Genomic DNA, 8,385 nt, shown 5'->3' on the forward strand with positions numbered 1-8,385 from the left:
CATACATCATCTTAGTCTGTGGAGAAGAATCTCTCTTCCATTGTCCTTTTATTTCCTATTGTCACATCTTCAGCAGTGCCCTGGTTCTGTCTCTTCTGGCTCATCTTCTCTTCCTTCAGTTCAAGTAACCTGAGTTTTATCTCCTTCCTATTACCTTCATGAAAGAGAACTACTGAGGCCATTCAAACTGTTTTCAAAAATTCCTGACCATTCACTTATTTATCCAGTTAAATATTAAAAGCTTTGTTATTTACCAGTGACTGGAGATCCAATTCTGAGCAAGTAAACAAGTCTGATCCCTACCTCAAGGCCCTCAGGAAACAGGTGTTAAAAAATCCATAATTCCATGGAAACTGAGGGGAAAGCAAGTCCCCTTACTGCAGAGGCCAAGGTGGCTTCCTAGAGAAGATACTTCTGAATGATTAAAGATGAGTAAGGACTGTCTAGTTGAAGGTGTTCTAAACAACAGAAACAAATGCTGTGTATTCAAGTTTTAAAGTCATTAACACTGGAGAAAGCAAAGATGTTTTTGCAGTTTGCTGCAGTGATCAGGTCAGTTTCAGTCAAGAACGTCTTTCTAATGATCTGTTGGATTCTTTCCTGAGATCAGGCGATGCTATCACGTGTTACAATGGCAGCTCCTCAGTTACTGCCGAGAACAAGAACTGGTCAGAGCGCGTGTCATAACCTTTACGCAAAAGTCCTACCAAGATGACATAGATCTTTTTCTCCCAAATTGTGGGCCGCGCTCTTCCCGATAAGGCAAAGTGACGAAAACAAGCCATAAAACCCTCTAATTCTGTCTTTGTGATGATGAAGATGTGGATGACAATGGCACCACCATTTACTGGGTCACTTCTAGTACCAAACACTGTCAGAACATGTTGGACATTGAGTTTTCCCATAACCAGACTCTTACAAAAAGGACATGGGAGATTGTCCCAGAAGTACAGTGAAGGCAGAGAGAAAGCAGTAGAGAGACGGTAAAAAGCCAAAATGAGTGTTAATGAGCAGTCACCACTCTAATCTCAGCCCTGGGTGGGGCCTCTGAGAGGCTTAGCTGACACATTCCTGAGCTGTCCCCAGCCCACCCAGATTTTGGAGGCAGGGGCATTTACCCACCGACTCCTGTCCACCGTGGCCAAAAGCTGCCATGCAAGAGACCAGCATTATCCACTGTATGCAGAATATCCTGAAACTGAAATATTTCATCACGAGGTAGAGGAGTCTATAAACAACTCCTTGAAACTCAAGCAATTCCAAGGGAGAACTTTGAATAATCAGTTCATTCATGAAGCAGCTCCATATAGGTACAATATAGAAAGTCCCAGAAAATGTTGGCTATACTGGTATTGGGGGAGATAGCTGATACAGAGATGCTCAATCTGTGGGAACAGCGTACCTCTGTCCCCAGTGTATCCAGCCTGCAGACTCCTTCATCTCCAACAGATGCGTGTCGAAAACTCTTGAAGAACTGGCCACTTAGTCTGGCCTCTCTCATCCTTATTTTGTTGTTGTTGTTGTTGGTTTATCTTTTCTAATAGATTGTGGGCTATGTGAGCGGAAAAACGAAGTTTCTTTCTCTGTGGCACCACACAACTTAGCAAGTGTCTGGCAAGCTGCATTTAAGTCAAGAATCAAGGAAAAAAGGAAATGGTGGAGAAAACAAAGGAGAAGTATTATTTAGCAGTAATGTCTTATGCTTATTGAAAGCTTTACATATGTCAGGCACTTGACACGTATTTTCTAATTTCTTCATATTAACCATTCTATCACGATGTAAGCTTCAGTAGCCCTGTCTTATAGGTGAGACAGTGAAGATTTGAGTAGGATAAGTGAGGTGCTCAAGTTTTCACAAGCAGAAAATAGTGGAGTGTGCGAGATTGTGTCTGTTTACTTTTAAAAAGGCAAACATTCATCCAAAATTTGATACTGCTTCTGAGGAAAGGGGCCAGGGGAGAAAGCAGATGGGAAAGCAGGGGAGGAAGAAGGAGGGCCAAAGAGAGGAAAGGAAGATTACAAGACCAGTTCCTATGGGAGAGGCCATCACAGACTTGGCTCTTGTTTTTCACGTGTGAACAAAAAGTTCCCAAAAGAAATCATGTGGAAGTGAGAACCGTTTCCTGAAATGTTGTCTTGGAGTTATTTATTTAGAGGCATTTTGTGGCTTGTCTATCTCTAGGATAGAATACGACTTCTGTATTTGATACCATTAAAATTAGAATTGCATGTTCATTTAATTAGGCTAAGACCTGTAGCATCACAGAGGAAAATAAATAAATAAGCTAACTAACCCTGGGATTAAAATAGAAGGAATGATTTCAGATTTCTGTCTCTCTGGTAATTTAGCTCTAGGAATGTTTTGGGAAATCTCTAGATTTAGAACAAAGATTTAAAAGTGTGGTTTAGACTTAGAATCAAGAATTGCGAGTGTTCACTTCATTTCCAGAGTCTAAAAGTGCCTGCTTCACATTGCTCCCTGCCATAGCATGATTTGTTGTTTGAATTTTCAACACAAACTTTAGGGTTTTCAGGAAAGCACCATCAGCAAGACCCACATTTGGGATTTCTTCCCCAAACCTCACTGTGGCTGGAGCATCTTCACTGTGTCAAAGAGAGAAAACAAAGCTAGTGCTTTAGACTGGATGCAGTTTTAAATGTCATCCTAGCTTTCCCAGCTTTAATACATCCGTGCTAACTGTACCTGTCCACCGGCTGAGATAATTTGGAGAGTATAAGACCTTTACTCTTTAGAAATTGTTCTGACTCAGGAATAAAACGCTTGTGAGGTATGGATATATTTGCAAACCATTCTCTGGATATCAGATTCACTTCCCAATGAAGACTAGATGTTAAGAAAAGTTTTCCACTCACTCCAATTACTATCACTGAAATAAAACCAGTATAGGAATTCCTGTAGTGAGGGAAAAGAAAAACAAGTAAAAAAAAACAAAAACAAAAAAAAAAAACACCTAGTAAAAATATACAGAAATACATTGGTAAAGATGTAAAAGTGGCTCTTTGGTAATATTTCACTCATTTAGAAGTAGACAATCAAAAACCCTCCTAAGTGGTCCCAAAGACACATCCTGCTCCTTTGATATTACCCTAAATCTTTGCTTTGGGGAATGAACGAATCTGAATGCTGGATTTCTCAGTTATTATGTGAACTATTTACATCTGTACATTTCATAAACACTTATGGGGTGCCTACTAGAGAAAAGAGTGAATATATAAAATCTACGTTCAGTCCTTTGAGGCACCTAATCATCTTGTATAGCAGACAAGTTTAGAAGTCACAAAACTGCTTAAAACCATACACACTCAGGTATTTAAGTGTTATATGTTTACTAGTTGAATTTTACTTTGACAATGTTTGCACATAAAAGAAGTTCAATGGATGCTTGTCTGTCAGTTCAGATGGACCTTCGTCTCTTAACATGGCGATTGGGGGAAGGGGGTGTGAACTGTTGGAATAAACATGTCTTACATGAGTCTGGCCAGCTCTGCCGATGGGCTTTATGCCCTTGATTCCTCCCAGCCTGGGTAGTGTTCGTGACATAATACCCAGACTATGAAACCCTTAACACGCTTCACAGTTATTAGCTTTGCAAGTTTCTTAGAATCCTCACTGAGGTGGGTCAAGGGTGTGAACAGTCAAAGAAGCAGTAAGGACTAACATTAAAATATGATACAAGAAGAAAATAAAAATAATAAAAATAAACAAATAAAATATGATACAAGAACCAGGAACAAATTTTTCTCTGCTGTTAGTGATAACTCACAAATGAAGACAACATAGTAAATAAAAAAGTGTGATTGGTGGTAATACAGGAAGGACTACCTTTAGCTATTTTACACTTACAGGATTGCAGTGCCCTGATGTACAAACTAATAAGAAATTACTCCCCAAGGAATTCTTTTACCAGGCATATTGTTGAGACTTAACAGGAAGAAACATTCTAAACATAATCTGTGCTTCAGGAAAAAAAATTCAAAACAAATATACAATATTGATAGGAATTGAATCCTTATCCTGTGTTGCCTTGTGATCTTAACTTCTTAGTTTCTTATCAGAAACATTATGCAAACTTTTTAAATGTTCATTTATTCATTTTGAGGAAAAGAGCTAGAGAGCAACCAGGGAAGGGGCAGAGAGAGAGGGAGACAGAGAATTCCAAGCAGGACCCGTGCTGTCAGAGTAGAGCCCAATGTGGGGCTCAAACTAATAAACTGTGAGATCATGACCTGAGCCAAAATCCAGAATTGGACGCTTAACTAACTTAGCCACACAGGAATCTGGAAGCATTATGGAATTTTTAATATTCCTTTAGAAAAAGCTTTCCAATTATCTACTTAATCAGAAAGACAAATATCAGGAAACCTACAACCACACAAATTATTAAATATGATGTATGTGTATTACACGAGTTGCATCTAAGAATAGCATCTCTTCAAAGAAACTTTCATGCTAATTTTTAATGGCTTAAACTTTTCATTTGAAATGGGATGGGTAAGAGAGACTTTGCCAGCATTGGCCCTCCCCTCAAGGTGACACAACTTAGAACAGAGGAGACCAGAGTCTTCCTGACAAGGAAGAGGGAGGGTAATGAGTGAGCCCCAGTTCCCCAGCTGTGCAGAGGCTGCTAAAGAAATCCATTTTCCACCCACAGTTACCCAGAGTATGAAATTGAGAGCTCTATGATTGGGTGAGGGAAGGCCTGGAAAGAAGCAGATAGAATGTCAGAGGAGAGTAAAGGGGCACATCTCCTCCTGACTGCCTTCTGGACTCCAACAGGCAACTGACCCATGAGCCACGGGGAAATCTCACCCAGAGATCCCCCCAACTGGCCCATGGACAGCTACGATGACCCAGGTGCCCAACACACACCTCACCTGCTCTGCAGCTGGTTCCTGTGTGTGTTCCTAAAGGAGTGGCCAGTGTGAGCATCAGTGGGCCAGGAGTGTACACAGCAAACAGGTCAGGGTCTGTGGAAAAGGATGGAACTGTAATCTTGAGGGTAGTGCCACCTTTGGGAAAACGAGAGATTCCCAGCTGCTTGGTACATTATGAGACAGAGAAGATACAGAAGCTTGAGATTCCAGCCACACGAAAGAGCAAGAAATGTGGAGAAAGCGTATCTATACAAGGTCAGAGAAACTCTCAGAATATGGAGCAAGATCCATGGAAAGTACTTCTCACCCGAAGGCAGCTGGCACAGATTGGAGGAAGCGGCTACCGCTTCAAGTGTGCAAACAGCCGTGAGAAGCACCTCAGAATGTGAAGAATGAAGGAAACACGATATCAAAGAAAGATCACACTAATCCTGCAGTGACCAAACCCAAGGATATGGAAACCTGTGGTTCATCTGATAGAGAATGCAAAATAGCTATTTTGAAGAAGCTGTAAGAGCGGTAAGAAAACACAAGACAGTTCAACAAAATGAGGAAACACAATACACAAACAAAATGAGCAATTTAACAAAGAGATGGAAATCACAAAAAAGAACCAAACAGAAATCCAGGAGCTGATAATTCAATAAATGAAATAAAAAATGCCAACTACATCTGTTGTGGAGGGCATCTACATCACAACAGATCAAGGAATAGAAAGAATCAGTGAGTTAGAGGATAGGAACTTTGAAATAACTAAGTATGAAGAGAACAAAGGAAAAGGAATTTAAAAAAAAGAGCAAAGTAAGCCAATGTGATCTATGGAATACTATCAAATGAGCCAAAACTTGGGATCCCTGGGGGTCCAGAAGGAAGAGAAAGAGAAAGAAGGAGACAGAAAGCTTATTTAAAGAAATAATGATTGAGAACTTCCCAAACTTGGGGAGCAAGTGGACGTCTAGTTCACAAAACTAATATGTCACCCCATTATTTCAATCCAAAATGATCTTTTGCAAGACACACTATAGTGAAACTACCAAATGTCAAAAACTAAAGACAAAGAAAGAATCCTAAAAGCAGCAAGAGAGAAAAACAATTATAACCCACATAGGAGCCCTCACTGGGCTTTCAGTAGATTTCACAGCAGAAACCCTGCAGGCCGGGTGAAAGTGAGGTTATATATTCAAAGTGCTGAAAGAGAAAATTCTTAGCCAAGAATATTCTATATGGCAAAATTATCCTTCAGGTAAGAAAGAGAAATAAAGACTCTTTCAGGAAAACATTTCAGGAAGTTCATCAACTTTAGATCTGCCTTATAAGAAAAGAAGATTTCCAAGCTACAATGAAAAGATGCTACTCAGTAATATGAAACAGTACAAAAATACACAACACTGGTAAAGGTTAATACATAGTCGCATTTAGAAAACTTTAATTCTGTAATATGATAGTATGTTAACCACTTAACTACAGTATGAAGGTAAAAGGAAAAGAATACTAAAAATAACTATACTTACTATAATTTGTTCACAAATATGCAACATAAAAAGAGATCAATTGTGACATTAAAAGCATAAATAGAGAGGGATATGAAAATGTAGATTTTTTTGGTACACATTGAAGGTAAGTTGCTATCAGCATAAAACAGGCTTTTATGTCTATAAGATGTTTTATATAAGCCTAATGGGTGCCACAGAGAAAAACATTCAGTAGATTTACAAAAGAAGAAGAAAGAAATCAGAGTATACCACCATGAAAAAAACAATTCACAAAGATAGCCAAAAAGGGAGGGAAAAAAGGAACTACGGAACTACAAGAAAGCAGTTAATGAAATGGCATTGTAAGTCCTTATGTATCAATAATTATTCTAGATGAAAATGGATTGAATTGTCCAATCAAGAGGAGCAGAGTGGCTGGATGAATTTCACACACACACACACACACACACACGCACACGCACACGCACACGCATGCACATACACACACGGCCTAACTATGTGTGGCCTATAGGAGCCTCACTTCAGCTTTAAGGACACATAGGCTCAAAGTGAAGCAATGGGAAAAGATACTCAATGCCAGTGGAGAGCAAGAGAGTGGAAATAGTAGTGATTCTATCAGACAAAGTAGAGTTTAAGCCAAAAATGGTAAAAAGACAAAAAGAAGATCACTATGTAATGATAAATGGGTAATTCATCAAGAAGCCATAACGATCTAAAAATATACATACCCAGCACTGAAGCACCCAAACATTTTAAGCAAAAATTAACAGATCTGAAGGGTGAAATAGATAATGATGCAATAACATTTATTGCAATTTATTTATTTTTTTTTTAATTTTTTTTTCAACGTTTATTTATTTTTGGGACAGAGAGAGACAGAGCATGAACAGGGGAGGGGCAGAGAGAGAGGGAGACACAGAATCGGAAACAGGCTCCAGGCTCTGAGCCATCAGCCCAGAGCCTGACGCGGGGCTCGAACTCACGGACCGCGAGATCGTGACCTGGCTGAAGTCGGACGCTTAACCGACTGCGCCACCCAGGCGCCCCGCATTTATTGCAATTTAAATGCCTCACTTTCAGCAATGGATAGATCATCTAAACAGAAAATCAACAAAGAAAAGTTAAACTTGATCCACACTTTAAACCCAGTGGACCTCATGGACATATGTAGAACATTCCATCCAAGAGCAGCAGCATACACATTCTTCTCAAATCCACATGGGATATTCTTCAGAATAAGTCACATGCTAGGACACAGAACAAATCTTAGCAAATTTAAGAATACTGAAACCATACCATGTTTTCTGACAATATGAAACTAGAAATCAGCAAGAGGAAAGTGGGAAATTTTACAAACATGTAGAAAATAAACCACACACTCCTTAACAATCAATGGGTCAAAGAATAAATCAATATGAAAATCAAAAAAATACTTCAGAACACATTAAAATGGAAACACAACACGCCAAAAACTATGGGATGTTGCAAAAGCAGTTCTTGAGGGAAGTTTATAGTAATAAATACCTGTATTTTTTAAAAAAAATCTCAAATATAAAAAAATAGAAAGGAAGGGAAACAAAAATAATATAAAAACAGGGAGACAAGCTGTAAGAGACTCTTAAATACACAGAACCAACTGAGGGTTACTGGAGGGGTGTGGGGGGGGGAAGGGCTAAATAGGTCATGGGCATTAAGGAGGACTCTGGAAGACAGTATGGAGGAGTCAATTAAAAAATTAAAAAAGGAACTACCACCTGGTCCAGCAATCCCACTTCTAGACACATATTCAAAGAAGGTGAAAACAGGATAGAAAAAATATCTGCACTCTCTCAAGTTTATTGCAGCATCACTCACACCAGCCAAGACACAGAAGCAATCGAAGAGTCCATCGCCAGGTGCGTGGATAAAGACGACGAGGTATGTGTCCAGTGGGATGTCATTTGGGGACAAGAGAGAAGGATCCCTGCCATGTATGAGAACGTGGGCAGACCTTGAG

The sequence above is a fragment of the Puma concolor genome, chromosome D2 (genome assembly GCF_028749965.1).
Source record: "Puma concolor isolate L17-30 chromosome D2, mPumCon1.1.hap2, whole genome shotgun sequence".
NCBI lineage: Eukaryota > Metazoa > Chordata > Mammalia > Carnivora > Felidae > Puma > Puma concolor.